Source organism: Malus sylvestris, chromosome 4, assembly GCF_916048215.2.
Source record: "Malus sylvestris chromosome 4, drMalSylv7.2, whole genome shotgun sequence".
NCBI lineage: Eukaryota > Viridiplantae > Streptophyta > Magnoliopsida > Rosales > Rosaceae > Malus > Malus sylvestris.
The window spans coordinates 18,943,280-18,954,974 of NC_062263.1; the positions used below are offsets into that span (position 1 = coordinate 18,943,280).

The 11,695-nt window shown below is 43.9% G+C and overlaps 34 non-coding genes across 34 annotated transcripts; all 34 read left to right on the forward strand.

The window, feature by feature from the left end:
• Positions 1 to 633: 633 nt before the first annotated feature.
• Positions 634 to 752, forward strand: LOC126620513 (5S ribosomal RNA). Its single transcript, XR_007622539.1, has one exon. It is a non-coding gene; the product is annotated as a 5S ribosomal RNA (ribosomal RNA).
• Positions 753 to 956: 204 nt separating this feature from the next.
• LOC126620567 (5S ribosomal RNA) lies at positions 957 to 1,075 on the forward strand. The gene has a single exon (XR_007622577.1). It is a non-coding gene; the product is annotated as a 5S ribosomal RNA (ribosomal RNA).
• Positions 1,076 to 1,279: 204 nt separating this feature from the next.
• LOC126620281 (5S ribosomal RNA) lies at positions 1,280 to 1,398 on the forward strand. Its single transcript, XR_007622328.1, has one exon. It is a non-coding gene; the product is annotated as a 5S ribosomal RNA (ribosomal RNA).
• Positions 1,399 to 1,602: 204 nt separating this feature from the next.
• LOC126620293 (5S ribosomal RNA) lies at positions 1,603 to 1,721 on the forward strand. Its single transcript, XR_007622339.1, has one exon. It is a non-coding gene; the product is annotated as a 5S ribosomal RNA (ribosomal RNA).
• Positions 1,722 to 1,925: 204 nt separating this feature from the next.
• Positions 1,926 to 2,044, forward strand: LOC126620305 (5S ribosomal RNA). Its single transcript, XR_007622350.1, has one exon. It is a non-coding gene; the product is annotated as a 5S ribosomal RNA (ribosomal RNA).
• A 204-nt stretch (positions 2,045 to 2,248) lies between these two features.
• LOC126620317 (5S ribosomal RNA) lies at positions 2,249 to 2,367 on the forward strand. Its single transcript, XR_007622361.1, has one exon. It is a non-coding gene; the product is annotated as a 5S ribosomal RNA (ribosomal RNA).
• A 204-nt stretch (positions 2,368 to 2,571) lies between these two features.
• LOC126620329 (5S ribosomal RNA) lies at positions 2,572 to 2,690 on the forward strand. The gene has a single exon (XR_007622372.1). It is a non-coding gene; the product is annotated as a 5S ribosomal RNA (ribosomal RNA).
• Positions 2,691 to 2,894: 204 nt separating this feature from the next.
• LOC126620341 (5S ribosomal RNA) lies at positions 2,895 to 3,013 on the forward strand. Its single transcript, XR_007622384.1, has one exon. It is a non-coding gene; the product is annotated as a 5S ribosomal RNA (ribosomal RNA).
• Positions 3,014 to 3,217: 204 nt separating this feature from the next.
• Positions 3,218 to 3,336, forward strand: LOC126620352 (5S ribosomal RNA). The gene has a single exon (XR_007622395.1). It is a non-coding gene; the product is annotated as a 5S ribosomal RNA (ribosomal RNA).
• A 204-nt stretch (positions 3,337 to 3,540) lies between these two features.
• Positions 3,541 to 3,659, forward strand: LOC126620364 (5S ribosomal RNA). Its single transcript, XR_007622406.1, has one exon. It is a non-coding gene; the product is annotated as a 5S ribosomal RNA (ribosomal RNA).
• A 204-nt stretch (positions 3,660 to 3,863) lies between these two features.
• On the forward strand, positions 3,864 to 3,982 carry LOC126620375 (5S ribosomal RNA). Its single transcript, XR_007622417.1, has one exon. It is a non-coding gene; the product is annotated as a 5S ribosomal RNA (ribosomal RNA).
• A 204-nt stretch (positions 3,983 to 4,186) lies between these two features.
• LOC126620387 (5S ribosomal RNA) lies at positions 4,187 to 4,305 on the forward strand. Its single transcript, XR_007622428.1, has one exon. It is a non-coding gene; the product is annotated as a 5S ribosomal RNA (ribosomal RNA).
• Positions 4,306 to 4,509: 204 nt separating this feature from the next.
• LOC126620400 (5S ribosomal RNA) lies at positions 4,510 to 4,628 on the forward strand. Its single transcript, XR_007622440.1, has one exon. It is a non-coding gene; the product is annotated as a 5S ribosomal RNA (ribosomal RNA).
• A 204-nt stretch (positions 4,629 to 4,832) lies between these two features.
• On the forward strand, positions 4,833 to 4,951 carry LOC126620412 (5S ribosomal RNA). Its single transcript, XR_007622451.1, has one exon. It is a non-coding gene; the product is annotated as a 5S ribosomal RNA (ribosomal RNA).
• Positions 4,952 to 5,155: 204 nt separating this feature from the next.
• Positions 5,156 to 5,274, forward strand: LOC126620423 (5S ribosomal RNA). Its single transcript, XR_007622462.1, has one exon. It is a non-coding gene; the product is annotated as a 5S ribosomal RNA (ribosomal RNA).
• A 204-nt stretch (positions 5,275 to 5,478) lies between these two features.
• LOC126620435 (5S ribosomal RNA) lies at positions 5,479 to 5,597 on the forward strand. The gene has a single exon (XR_007622474.1). It is a non-coding gene; the product is annotated as a 5S ribosomal RNA (ribosomal RNA).
• Positions 5,598 to 5,801: 204 nt separating this feature from the next.
• On the forward strand, positions 5,802 to 5,920 carry LOC126620447 (5S ribosomal RNA). Its single transcript, XR_007622485.1, has one exon. It is a non-coding gene; the product is annotated as a 5S ribosomal RNA (ribosomal RNA).
• A 204-nt stretch (positions 5,921 to 6,124) lies between these two features.
• Positions 6,125 to 6,243, forward strand: LOC126620459 (5S ribosomal RNA). Its single transcript, XR_007622496.1, has one exon. It is a non-coding gene; the product is annotated as a 5S ribosomal RNA (ribosomal RNA).
• A 204-nt stretch (positions 6,244 to 6,447) lies between these two features.
• LOC126620471 (5S ribosomal RNA) lies at positions 6,448 to 6,566 on the forward strand. Its single transcript, XR_007622507.1, has one exon. It is a non-coding gene; the product is annotated as a 5S ribosomal RNA (ribosomal RNA).
• A 204-nt stretch (positions 6,567 to 6,770) lies between these two features.
• LOC126620483 (5S ribosomal RNA) lies at positions 6,771 to 6,889 on the forward strand. Its single transcript, XR_007622518.1, has one exon. It is a non-coding gene; the product is annotated as a 5S ribosomal RNA (ribosomal RNA).
• A 204-nt stretch (positions 6,890 to 7,093) lies between these two features.
• LOC126620495 (5S ribosomal RNA) lies at positions 7,094 to 7,212 on the forward strand. The gene has a single exon (XR_007622525.1). It is a non-coding gene; the product is annotated as a 5S ribosomal RNA (ribosomal RNA).
• A 204-nt stretch (positions 7,213 to 7,416) lies between these two features.
• LOC126620500 (5S ribosomal RNA) lies at positions 7,417 to 7,535 on the forward strand. The gene has a single exon (XR_007622526.1). It is a non-coding gene; the product is annotated as a 5S ribosomal RNA (ribosomal RNA).
• A 204-nt stretch (positions 7,536 to 7,739) lies between these two features.
• LOC126620502 (5S ribosomal RNA) lies at positions 7,740 to 7,858 on the forward strand. The gene has a single exon (XR_007622528.1). It is a non-coding gene; the product is annotated as a 5S ribosomal RNA (ribosomal RNA).
• Positions 7,859 to 8,062: 204 nt separating this feature from the next.
• On the forward strand, positions 8,063 to 8,181 carry LOC126620503 (5S ribosomal RNA). The gene has a single exon (XR_007622529.1). It is a non-coding gene; the product is annotated as a 5S ribosomal RNA (ribosomal RNA).
• A 204-nt stretch (positions 8,182 to 8,385) lies between these two features.
• On the forward strand, positions 8,386 to 8,504 carry LOC126620504 (5S ribosomal RNA). Its single transcript, XR_007622531.1, has one exon. It is a non-coding gene; the product is annotated as a 5S ribosomal RNA (ribosomal RNA).
• Positions 8,505 to 8,708: 204 nt separating this feature from the next.
• Positions 8,709 to 8,827, forward strand: LOC126620505 (5S ribosomal RNA). Its single transcript, XR_007622532.1, has one exon. It is a non-coding gene; the product is annotated as a 5S ribosomal RNA (ribosomal RNA).
• A 204-nt stretch (positions 8,828 to 9,031) lies between these two features.
• Positions 9,032 to 9,150, forward strand: LOC126620506 (5S ribosomal RNA). Its single transcript, XR_007622533.1, has one exon. It is a non-coding gene; the product is annotated as a 5S ribosomal RNA (ribosomal RNA).
• Positions 9,151 to 9,354: 204 nt separating this feature from the next.
• Positions 9,355 to 9,473, forward strand: LOC126620507 (5S ribosomal RNA). Its single transcript, XR_007622534.1, has one exon. It is a non-coding gene; the product is annotated as a 5S ribosomal RNA (ribosomal RNA).
• A 204-nt stretch (positions 9,474 to 9,677) lies between these two features.
• LOC126620508 (5S ribosomal RNA) lies at positions 9,678 to 9,796 on the forward strand. The gene has a single exon (XR_007622535.1). It is a non-coding gene; the product is annotated as a 5S ribosomal RNA (ribosomal RNA).
• A 204-nt stretch (positions 9,797 to 10,000) lies between these two features.
• LOC126620510 (5S ribosomal RNA) lies at positions 10,001 to 10,119 on the forward strand. Its single transcript, XR_007622536.1, has one exon. It is a non-coding gene; the product is annotated as a 5S ribosomal RNA (ribosomal RNA).
• Positions 10,120 to 10,323: 204 nt separating this feature from the next.
• LOC126620511 (5S ribosomal RNA) lies at positions 10,324 to 10,442 on the forward strand. The gene has a single exon (XR_007622537.1). It is a non-coding gene; the product is annotated as a 5S ribosomal RNA (ribosomal RNA).
• A 204-nt stretch (positions 10,443 to 10,646) lies between these two features.
• Positions 10,647 to 10,765, forward strand: LOC126620512 (5S ribosomal RNA). The gene has a single exon (XR_007622538.1). It is a non-coding gene; the product is annotated as a 5S ribosomal RNA (ribosomal RNA).
• A 204-nt stretch (positions 10,766 to 10,969) lies between these two features.
• LOC126620514 (5S ribosomal RNA) lies at positions 10,970 to 11,088 on the forward strand. The gene has a single exon (XR_007622540.1). It is a non-coding gene; the product is annotated as a 5S ribosomal RNA (ribosomal RNA).
• A 204-nt stretch (positions 11,089 to 11,292) lies between these two features.
• LOC126620515 (5S ribosomal RNA) lies at positions 11,293 to 11,411 on the forward strand. The gene has a single exon (XR_007622542.1). It is a non-coding gene; the product is annotated as a 5S ribosomal RNA (ribosomal RNA).
• The last annotated feature ends 284 nt before the right edge of the window (positions 11,412 to 11,695 follow it).

Below are 11,695 nucleotides of genomic sequence, written 5' to 3' on the forward strand. Positions count from 1 at the left end.
CTCTTACTCAACCCACATTTATTTTTATTTTTTTCTAAATACCATATAAATTCATAAAACCTCTGAAAGTATTTCGTAAAGTACTATGAACTAGTAGTTGCTTGCATTTTCATCTCATTCCATACCATCAAATTCACTAAAATACTAAAGCTAAAAATTTAATATTTTTGTATGTTATACGTTCACTAATAAACATCAAATTCTCAATACGAGTATGCCTAGTCCTCCCATTTGTCTGATATATGGTAAGTTTATTTAAGTCCACCTAGTCCAACCATGCGCATAGGCACCGTAGCCCACCTAACGTCCCTTAATTAGGAGCCCCTAAAGATATTTTTTGAATTCCATCAGAACTCCGAAGTTAAGCGAGTTTGGGCGAGAGTAGTACTAGGATGGGTGACCTCCTGGGAAGTCCTCGTGTTGCATCCCCCCCACCTCTTTTTTAATTTTCATAGTTCTTGGTTGCGTATTGTTAGCGGCTTATTTATTAATTATATTTTTTGAATATTCGAGGGACGGTCTTGATGAACATTTATGAATTTCGTGCGATCGTGTGGGGGCGGTGTGATGTTCGCACGCGTAAAGGTTACGGCCAAAGAAATGGTCATATACAATTACACGTCATAGAATAACGGATGCGATCATACCAACTCACATGCACCGGATCCCATCAGAACTCCGAAGTTAAGCGAGTTTGGGCGAGAGTAGTACTAGGATGGGTGACCTCCTGGGAAGTCCTCGTGTTGCATCCCCCCCACCTCTTTTTTAATTTTCATAGTTCTTGGTTGCGTATTGTTAGCGGCTTATTTATTAATTATATTTTTTGAATATTCGAGGGACGGTCTTGATGAACATTTATGAATTTCGTGCGATCGTGTGGGGGCGGTGTGATGTTCGCACGCGTAAAGGTTACGGCCAAAGAAATGGTCATATACAATTACACGTCATAGAATAACGGATGCGATCATACCAACTCACATGCACCGGATCCCATCAGAACTCCGAAGTTAAGCGAGTTTGGGCGAGAGTAGTACTAGGATGGGTGACCTCCTGGGAAGTCCTCGTGTTGCATCCCCCCCACCTCTTTTTTAATTTTCATAGTTCTTGGTTGCGTATTGTTAGCGGCTTATTTATTAATTATATTTTTTGAATATTCGAGGGACGGTCTTGATGAACATTTATGAATTTCGTGCGATCGTGTGGGGGCGGTGTGATGTTCGCACGCGTAAAGGTTACGGCCAAAGAAATGGTCATATACAATTACACGTCATAGAATAACGGATGCGATCATACCAACTCACATGCACCGGATCCCATCAGAACTCCGAAGTTAAGCGAGTTTGGGCGAGAGTAGTACTAGGATGGGTGACCTCCTGGGAAGTCCTCGTGTTGCATCCCCCCCACCTCTTTTTTAATTTTCATAGTTCTTGGTTGCGTATTGTTAGCGGCTTATTTATTAATTATATTTTTTGAATATTCGAGGGACGGTCTTGATGAACATTTATGAATTTCGTGCGATCGTGTGGGGGCGGTGTGATGTTCGCACGCGTAAAGGTTACGGCCAAAGAAATGGTCATATACAATTACACGTCATAGAATAACGGATGCGATCATACCAACTCACATGCACCGGATCCCATCAGAACTCCGAAGTTAAGCGAGTTTGGGCGAGAGTAGTACTAGGATGGGTGACCTCCTGGGAAGTCCTCGTGTTGCATCCCCCCCACCTCTTTTTTAATTTTCATAGTTCTTGGTTGCGTATTGTTAGCGGCTTATTTATTAATTATATTTTTTGAATATTCGAGGGACGGTCTTGATGAACATTTATGAATTTCGTGCGATCGTGTGGGGGCGGTGTGATGTTCGCACGCGTAAAGGTTACGGCCAAAGAAATGGTCATATACAATTACACGTCATAGAATAACGGATGCGATCATACCAACTCACATGCACCGGATCCCATCAGAACTCCGAAGTTAAGCGAGTTTGGGCGAGAGTAGTACTAGGATGGGTGACCTCCTGGGAAGTCCTCGTGTTGCATCCCCCCCACCTCTTTTTTAATTTTCATAGTTCTTGGTTGCGTATTGTTAGCGGCTTATTTATTAATTATATTTTTTGAATATTCGAGGGACGGTCTTGATGAACATTTATGAATTTCGTGCGATCGTGTGGGGGCGGTGTGATGTTCGCACGCGTAAAGGTTACGGCCAAAGAAATGGTCATATACAATTACACGTCATAGAATAACGGATGCGATCATACCAACTCACATGCACCGGATCCCATCAGAACTCCGAAGTTAAGCGAGTTTGGGCGAGAGTAGTACTAGGATGGGTGACCTCCTGGGAAGTCCTCGTGTTGCATCCCCCCCACCTCTTTTTTAATTTTCATAGTTCTTGGTTGCGTATTGTTAGCGGCTTATTTATTAATTATATTTTTTGAATATTCGAGGGACGGTCTTGATGAACATTTATGAATTTCGTGCGATCGTGTGGGGGCGGTGTGATGTTCGCACGCGTAAAGGTTACGGCCAAAGAAATGGTCATATACAATTACACGTCATAGAATAACGGATGCGATCATACCAACTCACATGCACCGGATCCCATCAGAACTCCGAAGTTAAGCGAGTTTGGGCGAGAGTAGTACTAGGATGGGTGACCTCCTGGGAAGTCCTCGTGTTGCATCCCCCCCACCTCTTTTTTAATTTTCATAGTTCTTGGTTGCGTATTGTTAGCGGCTTATTTATTAATTATATTTTTTGAATATTCGAGGGACGGTCTTGATGAACATTTATGAATTTCGTGCGATCGTGTGGGGGCGGTGTGATGTTCGCACGCGTAAAGGTTACGGCCAAAGAAATGGTCATATACAATTACACGTCATAGAATAACGGATGCGATCATACCAACTCACATGCACCGGATCCCATCAGAACTCCGAAGTTAAGCGAGTTTGGGCGAGAGTAGTACTAGGATGGGTGACCTCCTGGGAAGTCCTCGTGTTGCATCCCCCCCACCTCTTTTTTAATTTTCATAGTTCTTGGTTGCGTATTGTTAGCGGCTTATTTATTAATTATATTTTTTGAATATTCGAGGGACGGTCTTGATGAACATTTATGAATTTCGTGCGATCGTGTGGGGGCGGTGTGATGTTCGCACGCGTAAAGGTTACGGCCAAAGAAATGGTCATATACAATTACACGTCATAGAATAACGGATGCGATCATACCAACTCACATGCACCGGATCCCATCAGAACTCCGAAGTTAAGCGAGTTTGGGCGAGAGTAGTACTAGGATGGGTGACCTCCTGGGAAGTCCTCGTGTTGCATCCCCCCCACCTCTTTTTTAATTTTCATAGTTCTTGGTTGCGTATTGTTAGCGGCTTATTTATTAATTATATTTTTTGAATATTCGAGGGACGGTCTTGATGAACATTTATGAATTTCGTGCGATCGTGTGGGGGCGGTGTGATGTTCGCACGCGTAAAGGTTACGGCCAAAGAAATGGTCATATACAATTACACGTCATAGAATAACGGATGCGATCATACCAACTCACATGCACCGGATCCCATCAGAACTCCGAAGTTAAGCGAGTTTGGGCGAGAGTAGTACTAGGATGGGTGACCTCCTGGGAAGTCCTCGTGTTGCATCCCCCCCACCTCTTTTTTAATTTTCATAGTTCTTGGTTGCGTATTGTTAGCGGCTTATTTATTAATTATATTTTTTGAATATTCGAGGGACGGTCTTGATGAACATTTATGAATTTCGTGCGATCGTGTGGGGGCGGTGTGATGTTCGCACGCGTAAAGGTTACGGCCAAAGAAATGGTCATATACAATTACACGTCATAGAATAACGGATGCGATCATACCAACTCACATGCACCGGATCCCATCAGAACTCCGAAGTTAAGCGAGTTTGGGCGAGAGTAGTACTAGGATGGGTGACCTCCTGGGAAGTCCTCGTGTTGCATCCCCCCCACCTCTTTTTTAATTTTCATAGTTCTTGGTTGCGTATTGTTAGCGGCTTATTTATTAATTATATTTTTTGAATATTCGAGGGACGGTCTTGATGAACATTTATGAATTTCGTGCGATCGTGTGGGGGCGGTGTGATGTTCGCACGCGTAAAGGTTACGGCCAAAGAAATGGTCATATACAATTACACGTCATAGAATAACGGATGCGATCATACCAACTCACATGCACCGGATCCCATCAGAACTCCGAAGTTAAGCGAGTTTGGGCGAGAGTAGTACTAGGATGGGTGACCTCCTGGGAAGTCCTCGTGTTGCATCCCCCCCACCTCTTTTTTAATTTTCATAGTTCTTGGTTGCGTATTGTTAGCGGCTTATTTATTAATTATATTTTTTGAATATTCGAGGGACGGTCTTGATGAACATTTATGAATTTCGTGCGATCGTGTGGGGGCGGTGTGATGTTCGCACGCGTAAAGGTTACGGCCAAAGAAATGGTCATATACAATTACACGTCATAGAATAACGGATGCGATCATACCAACTCACATGCACCGGATCCCATCAGAACTCCGAAGTTAAGCGAGTTTGGGCGAGAGTAGTACTAGGATGGGTGACCTCCTGGGAAGTCCTCGTGTTGCATCCCCCCCACCTCTTTTTTAATTTTCATAGTTCTTGGTTGCGTATTGTTAGCGGCTTATTTATTAATTATATTTTTTGAATATTCGAGGGACGGTCTTGATGAACATTTATGAATTTCGTGCGATCGTGTGGGGGCGGTGTGATGTTCGCACGCGTAAAGGTTACGGCCAAAGAAATGGTCATATACAATTACACGTCATAGAATAACGGATGCGATCATACCAACTCACATGCACCGGATCCCATCAGAACTCCGAAGTTAAGCGAGTTTGGGCGAGAGTAGTACTAGGATGGGTGACCTCCTGGGAAGTCCTCGTGTTGCATCCCCCCCACCTCTTTTTTAATTTTCATAGTTCTTGGTTGCGTATTGTTAGCGGCTTATTTATTAATTATATTTTTTGAATATTCGAGGGACGGTCTTGATGAACATTTATGAATTTCGTGCGATCGTGTGGGGGCGGTGTGATGTTCGCACGCGTAAAGGTTACGGCCAAAGAAATGGTCATATACAATTACACGTCATAGAATAACGGATGCGATCATACCAACTCACATGCACCGGATCCCATCAGAACTCCGAAGTTAAGCGAGTTTGGGCGAGAGTAGTACTAGGATGGGTGACCTCCTGGGAAGTCCTCGTGTTGCATCCCCCCCACCTCTTTTTTAATTTTCATAGTTCTTGGTTGCGTATTGTTAGCGGCTTATTTATTAATTATATTTTTTGAATATTCGAGGGACGGTCTTGATGAACATTTATGAATTTCGTGCGATCGTGTGGGGGCGGTGTGATGTTCGCACGCGTAAAGGTTACGGCCAAAGAAATGGTCATATACAATTACACGTCATAGAATAACGGATGCGATCATACCAACTCACATGCACCGGATCCCATCAGAACTCCGAAGTTAAGCGAGTTTGGGCGAGAGTAGTACTAGGATGGGTGACCTCCTGGGAAGTCCTCGTGTTGCATCCCCCCCACCTCTTTTTTAATTTTCATAGTTCTTGGTTGCGTATTGTTAGCGGCTTATTTATTAATTATATTTTTTGAATATTCGAGGGACGGTCTTGATGAACATTTATGAATTTCGTGCGATCGTGTGGGGGCGGTGTGATGTTCGCACGCGTAAAGGTTACGGCCAAAGAAATGGTCATATACAATTACACGTCATAGAATAACGGATGCGATCATACCAACTCACATGCACCGGATCCCATCAGAACTCCGAAGTTAAGCGAGTTTGGGCGAGAGTAGTACTAGGATGGGTGACCTCCTGGGAAGTCCTCGTGTTGCATCCCCCCCACCTCTTTTTTAATTTTCATAGTTCTTGGTTGCGTATTGTTAGCGGCTTATTTATTAATTATATTTTTTGAATATTCGAGGGACGGTCTTGATGAACATTTATGAATTTCGTGCGATCGTGTGGGGGCGGTGTGATGTTCGCACGCGTAAAGGTTACGGCCAAAGAAATGGTCATATACAATTACACGTCATAGAATAACGGATGCGATCATACCAACTCACATGCACCGGATCCCATCAGAACTCCGAAGTTAAGCGAGTTTGGGCGAGAGTAGTACTAGGATGGGTGACCTCCTGGGAAGTCCTCGTGTTGCATCCCCCCCACCTCTTTTTTAATTTTCATAGTTCTTGGTTGCGTATTGTTAGCGGCTTATTTATTAATTATATTTTTTGAATATTCGAGGGACGGTCTTGATGAACATTTATGAATTTCGTGCGATCGTGTGGGGGCGGTGTGATGTTCGCACGCGTAAAGGTTACGGCCAAAGAAATGGTCATATACAATTACACGTCATAGAATAACGGATGCGATCATACCAACTCACATGCACCGGATCCCATCAGAACTCCGAAGTTAAGCGAGTTTGGGCGAGAGTAGTACTAGGATGGGTGACCTCCTGGGAAGTCCTCGTGTTGCATCCCCCCCACCTCTTTTTTAATTTTCATAGTTCTTGGTTGCGTATTGTTAGCGGCTTATTTATTAATTATATTTTTTGAATATTCGAGGGACGGTCTTGATGAACATTTATGAATTTCGTGCGATCGTGTGGGGGCGGTGTGATGTTCGCACGCGTAAAGGTTACGGCCAAAGAAATGGTCATATACAATTACACGTCATAGAATAACGGATGCGATCATACCAACTCACATGCACCGGATCCCATCAGAACTCCGAAGTTAAGCGAGTTTGGGCGAGAGTAGTACTAGGATGGGTGACCTCCTGGGAAGTCCTCGTGTTGCATCCCCCCCACCTCTTTTTTAATTTTCATAGTTCTTGGTTGCGTATTGTTAGCGGCTTATTTATTAATTATATTTTTTGAATATTCGAGGGACGGTCTTGATGAACATTTATGAATTTCGTGCGATCGTGTGGGGGCGGTGTGATGTTCGCACGCGTAAAGGTTACGGCCAAAGAAATGGTCATATACAATTACACGTCATAGAATAACGGATGCGATCATACCAACTCACATGCACCGGATCCCATCAGAACTCCGAAGTTAAGCGAGTTTGGGCGAGAGTAGTACTAGGATGGGTGACCTCCTGGGAAGTCCTCGTGTTGCATCCCCCCCACCTCTTTTTTAATTTTCATAGTTCTTGGTTGCGTATTGTTAGCGGCTTATTTATTAATTATATTTTTTGAATATTCGAGGGACGGTCTTGATGAACATTTATGAATTTCGTGCGATCGTGTGGGGGCGGTGTGATGTTCGCACGCGTAAAGGTTACGGCCAAAGAAATGGTCATATACAATTACACGTCATAGAATAACGGATGCGATCATACCAACTCACATGCACCGGATCCCATCAGAACTCCGAAGTTAAGCGAGTTTGGGCGAGAGTAGTACTAGGATGGGTGACCTCCTGGGAAGTCCTCGTGTTGCATCCCCCCCACCTCTTTTTTAATTTTCATAGTTCTTGGTTGCGTATTGTTAGCGGCTTATTTATTAATTATATTTTTTGAATATTCGAGGGACGGTCTTGATGAACATTTATGAATTTCGTGCGATCGTGTGGGGGCGGTGTGATGTTCGCACGCGTAAAGGTTACGGCCAAAGAAATGGTCATATACAATTACACGTCATAGAATAACGGATGCGATCATACCAACTCACATGCACCGGATCCCATCAGAACTCCGAAGTTAAGCGAGTTTGGGCGAGAGTAGTACTAGGATGGGTGACCTCCTGGGAAGTCCTCGTGTTGCATCCCCCCCACCTCTTTTTTAATTTTCATAGTTCTTGGTTGCGTATTGTTAGCGGCTTATTTATTAATTATATTTTTTGAATATTCGAGGGACGGTCTTGATGAACATTTATGAATTTCGTGCGATCGTGTGGGGGCGGTGTGATGTTCGCACGCGTAAAGGTTACGGCCAAAGAAATGGTCATATACAATTACACGTCATAGAATAACGGATGCGATCATACCAACTCACATGCACCGGATCCCATCAGAACTCCGAAGTTAAGCGAGTTTGGGCGAGAGTAGTACTAGGATGGGTGACCTCCTGGGAAGTCCTCGTGTTGCATCCCCCCCACCTCTTTTTTAATTTTCATAGTTCTTGGTTGCGTATTGTTAGCGGCTTATTTATTAATTATATTTTTTGAATATTCGAGGGACGGTCTTGATGAACATTTATGAATTTCGTGCGATCGTGTGGGGGCGGTGTGATGTTCGCACGCGTAAAGGTTACGGCCAAAGAAATGGTCATATACAATTACACGTCATAGAATAACGGATGCGATCATACCAACTCACATGCACCGGATCCCATCAGAACTCCGAAGTTAAGCGAGTTTGGGCGAGAGTAGTACTAGGATGGGTGACCTCCTGGGAAGTCCTCGTGTTGCATCCCCCCCACCTCTTTTTTAATTTTCATAGTTCTTGGTTGCGTATTGTTAGCGGCTTATTTATTAATTATATTTTTTGAATATTCGAGGGACGGTCTTGATGAACATTTATGAATTTCGTGCGATCGTGTGGGGGCGGTGTGATGTTCGCACGCGTAAAGGTTACGGCCAAAGAAATGGTCATATACAATTACACGTCATAGAATAACGGATGCGATCATACCAACTCACATGCACCGGATCCCATCAGAACTCCGAAGTTAAGCGAGTTTGGGCGAGAGTAGTACTAGGATGGGTGACCTCCTGGGAAGTCCTCGTGTTGCATCCCCCCCACCTCTTTTTTAATTTTCATAGTTCTTGGTTGCGTATTGTTAGCGGCTTATTTATTAATTATATTTTTTGAATATTCGAGGGACGGTCTTGATGAACATTTATGAATTTCGTGCGATCGTGTGGGGGCGGTGTGATGTTCGCACGCGTAAAGGTTACGGCCAAAGAAATGGTCATATACAATTACACGTCATAGAATAACGGATGCGATCATACCAACTCACATGCACCGGATCCCATCAGAACTCCGAAGTTAAGCGAGTTTGGGCGAGAGTAGTACTAGGATGGGTGACCTCCTGGGAAGTCCTCGTGTTGCATCCCCCCCACCTCTTTTTTAATTTTCATAGTTCTTGGTTGCGTATTGTTAGCGGCTTATTTATTAATTATATTTTTTGAATATTCGAGGGACGGTCTTGATGAACATTTATGAATTTCGTGCGATCGTGTGGGGGCGGTGTGATGTTCGCACGCGTAAAGGTTACGGCCAAAGAAATGGTCATATACAATTACACGTCATAGAATAACGGATGCGATCATACCAACTCACATGCACCGGATCCCATCAGAACTCCGAAGTTAAGCGAGTTTGGGCGAGAGTAGTACTAGGATGGGTGACCTCCTGGGAAGTCCTCGTGTTGCATCCCCCCCACCTCTTTTTTAATTTTCATAGTTCTTGGTTGCGTATTGTTAGCGGCTTATTTATTAATTATATTTTTTGAATATTCGAGGGACGGTCTTGATGAACATTTATGAATTTCGTGCGATCGTGTGGGGGCGGTGTGATGTTCGCACGCGTAAAGGTTACGGCCAAAGAAATGGTCATATACAATTACACGTCATAGAATAACGGATGCGATCATACCAACTCACATGCACCGGATCCCATCAGAACTCCGAAGTTAAGCGAGTTTGGGCGAGAGTAGTACTAGGATGGGTGACCTCCTGGGAAGTCCTCGTGTTGCATCCCCCCCACCTCTTTTTTAATTTTCATAGTTCTTGGTTGCGTATTGTTAGCGGCTTATTTATTAATTATATTTTTTGAATATTCGAGGGACGGTCTTGATGAACATTTATGAATTTCGTGCGATCGTGTGGGGGCGGTGTGATGTTCGCACGCGTAAAGGTTACGGCCAAAGAAATGGTCATATACAATTACACGTCATAGAATAACGGATGCGATCATACCAACTCACATGCACCGGATCCCATCAGAACTCCGAAGTTAAGCGAGTTTGGGCGAGAGTAGTACTAGGATGGGTGACCTCCTGGGAAGTCCTCGTGTTGCATCCCCCCCACCTCTTTTTTAATTTTCATAGTTCTTGGTTGCGTATTGTTAGCGGCTTATTTATTAATTATATTTTTTGAATATTCGAGGGACGGTCTTGATGAACATTTATGAATTTCGTGCGATCGTGTGGGGGCGGTGTGATGTTCGCACGCGTAAAGGTTACGGCCAAAGAAATGGTCATATACAATTACACGTCATAGAATAACGGATGCGATCATACCAACTCACATGCACCGGATCCCATCAGAACTCCGAAGTTAAGCGAGTTTGGGCGAGAGTAGTACTAGGATGGGTGACCTCCTGGGAAGTCCTCGTGTTGCATCCCCCCCACCTCTTTTTTAATTTTCATAGTTCTTGGTTGCGTATTGTTAGCGGCTTATTTATTAATTATATTTTTTGAATATTCGAGGGACGGTCTTGATGAACATTTATGAATTTCGTGCGATCGTGTGGGGGGGGTGTGATGTTCGCACGCGTAAAGGTTACGGCCAAAGAAATGGTCATATACAATTACACGTCATAGAATAACGGATGCGATCATACCAACTCACATGCACCGGATCCCATCAGAACTCCGAAGTTAAGCGAGTTTGGGCGAGAGTAGTACTAGGATGGGTGACCTCCTGGGAAGTCCTCGTGTTGCATCCCCCCCACCTCTTTTTTAATTTTCATAGTTCTTGGTTGCGTATTGTTAGCGGCTTATTTATTAATTATATTTTTTGAATATTCGAGGGACGGTCTTGATGAACATTTATGAATTTCGTGCGATCGTGTGGGGGCGGTGTGATGTTCGCACGCGTAAAGGTTACGGCCAAAGAAATGGTCATATACAATTACACGTCATAGAATAACGGATGCGATCATACCAACTCACATGCACCGGATCCCATCAGAACTCCGAAGTTAAGCGAGTTTGGGCGAGAGTAGTACTAGGATGGGTGACCTCCTGGGAAGTCCTCGTGTTGCATCCCCCCCACCTCTTTTTTAATTTTCATAGTTCTTGGTTGCGTATTGTTAGCGGCTTATTTATTAATTATATTTTTTGAATATTCGAGGGACGGTCTTGATGAACATTTATGAATTTCGTGCGATCGTGTGGGGGCGGTGTGATGTTCGCACGCGTAAAGGTTACGGCCAAAGAAATGGTCATATACAATTACACGTCATAGAATAACGGATGCGATCATACCAACTCACATGCACCGGATCCCATCAGAACTCCGAAGTTAAGCGAGTTTGGGCGAGAGTAGTACTAGGATGGGTGACCTCCTGGGAAGTCCTCGTGTTGCATCCCCCCCACCTCTTTTTTAATTTTCATAGTTCTTGGTTGCGTATTGTTAGCGGCTTATTTATTAATTATATTTTTTGAATATTCGAGGGACGGTCTTGATGAACATTTATGAATTTCGTGCGATCGTGTGGGGGCGGTGTGATGTTCGCACGCGTAAAGGTTACGGCCAAAGAAATGGTCATATACAATTACACGTCATAGAATAACGGATGCGATCATACCAACTCACATGCACCGGATCCCATCAGAACTCCGAAGTTAAGCGAGTTTGGGCGAGAGTAGTACTA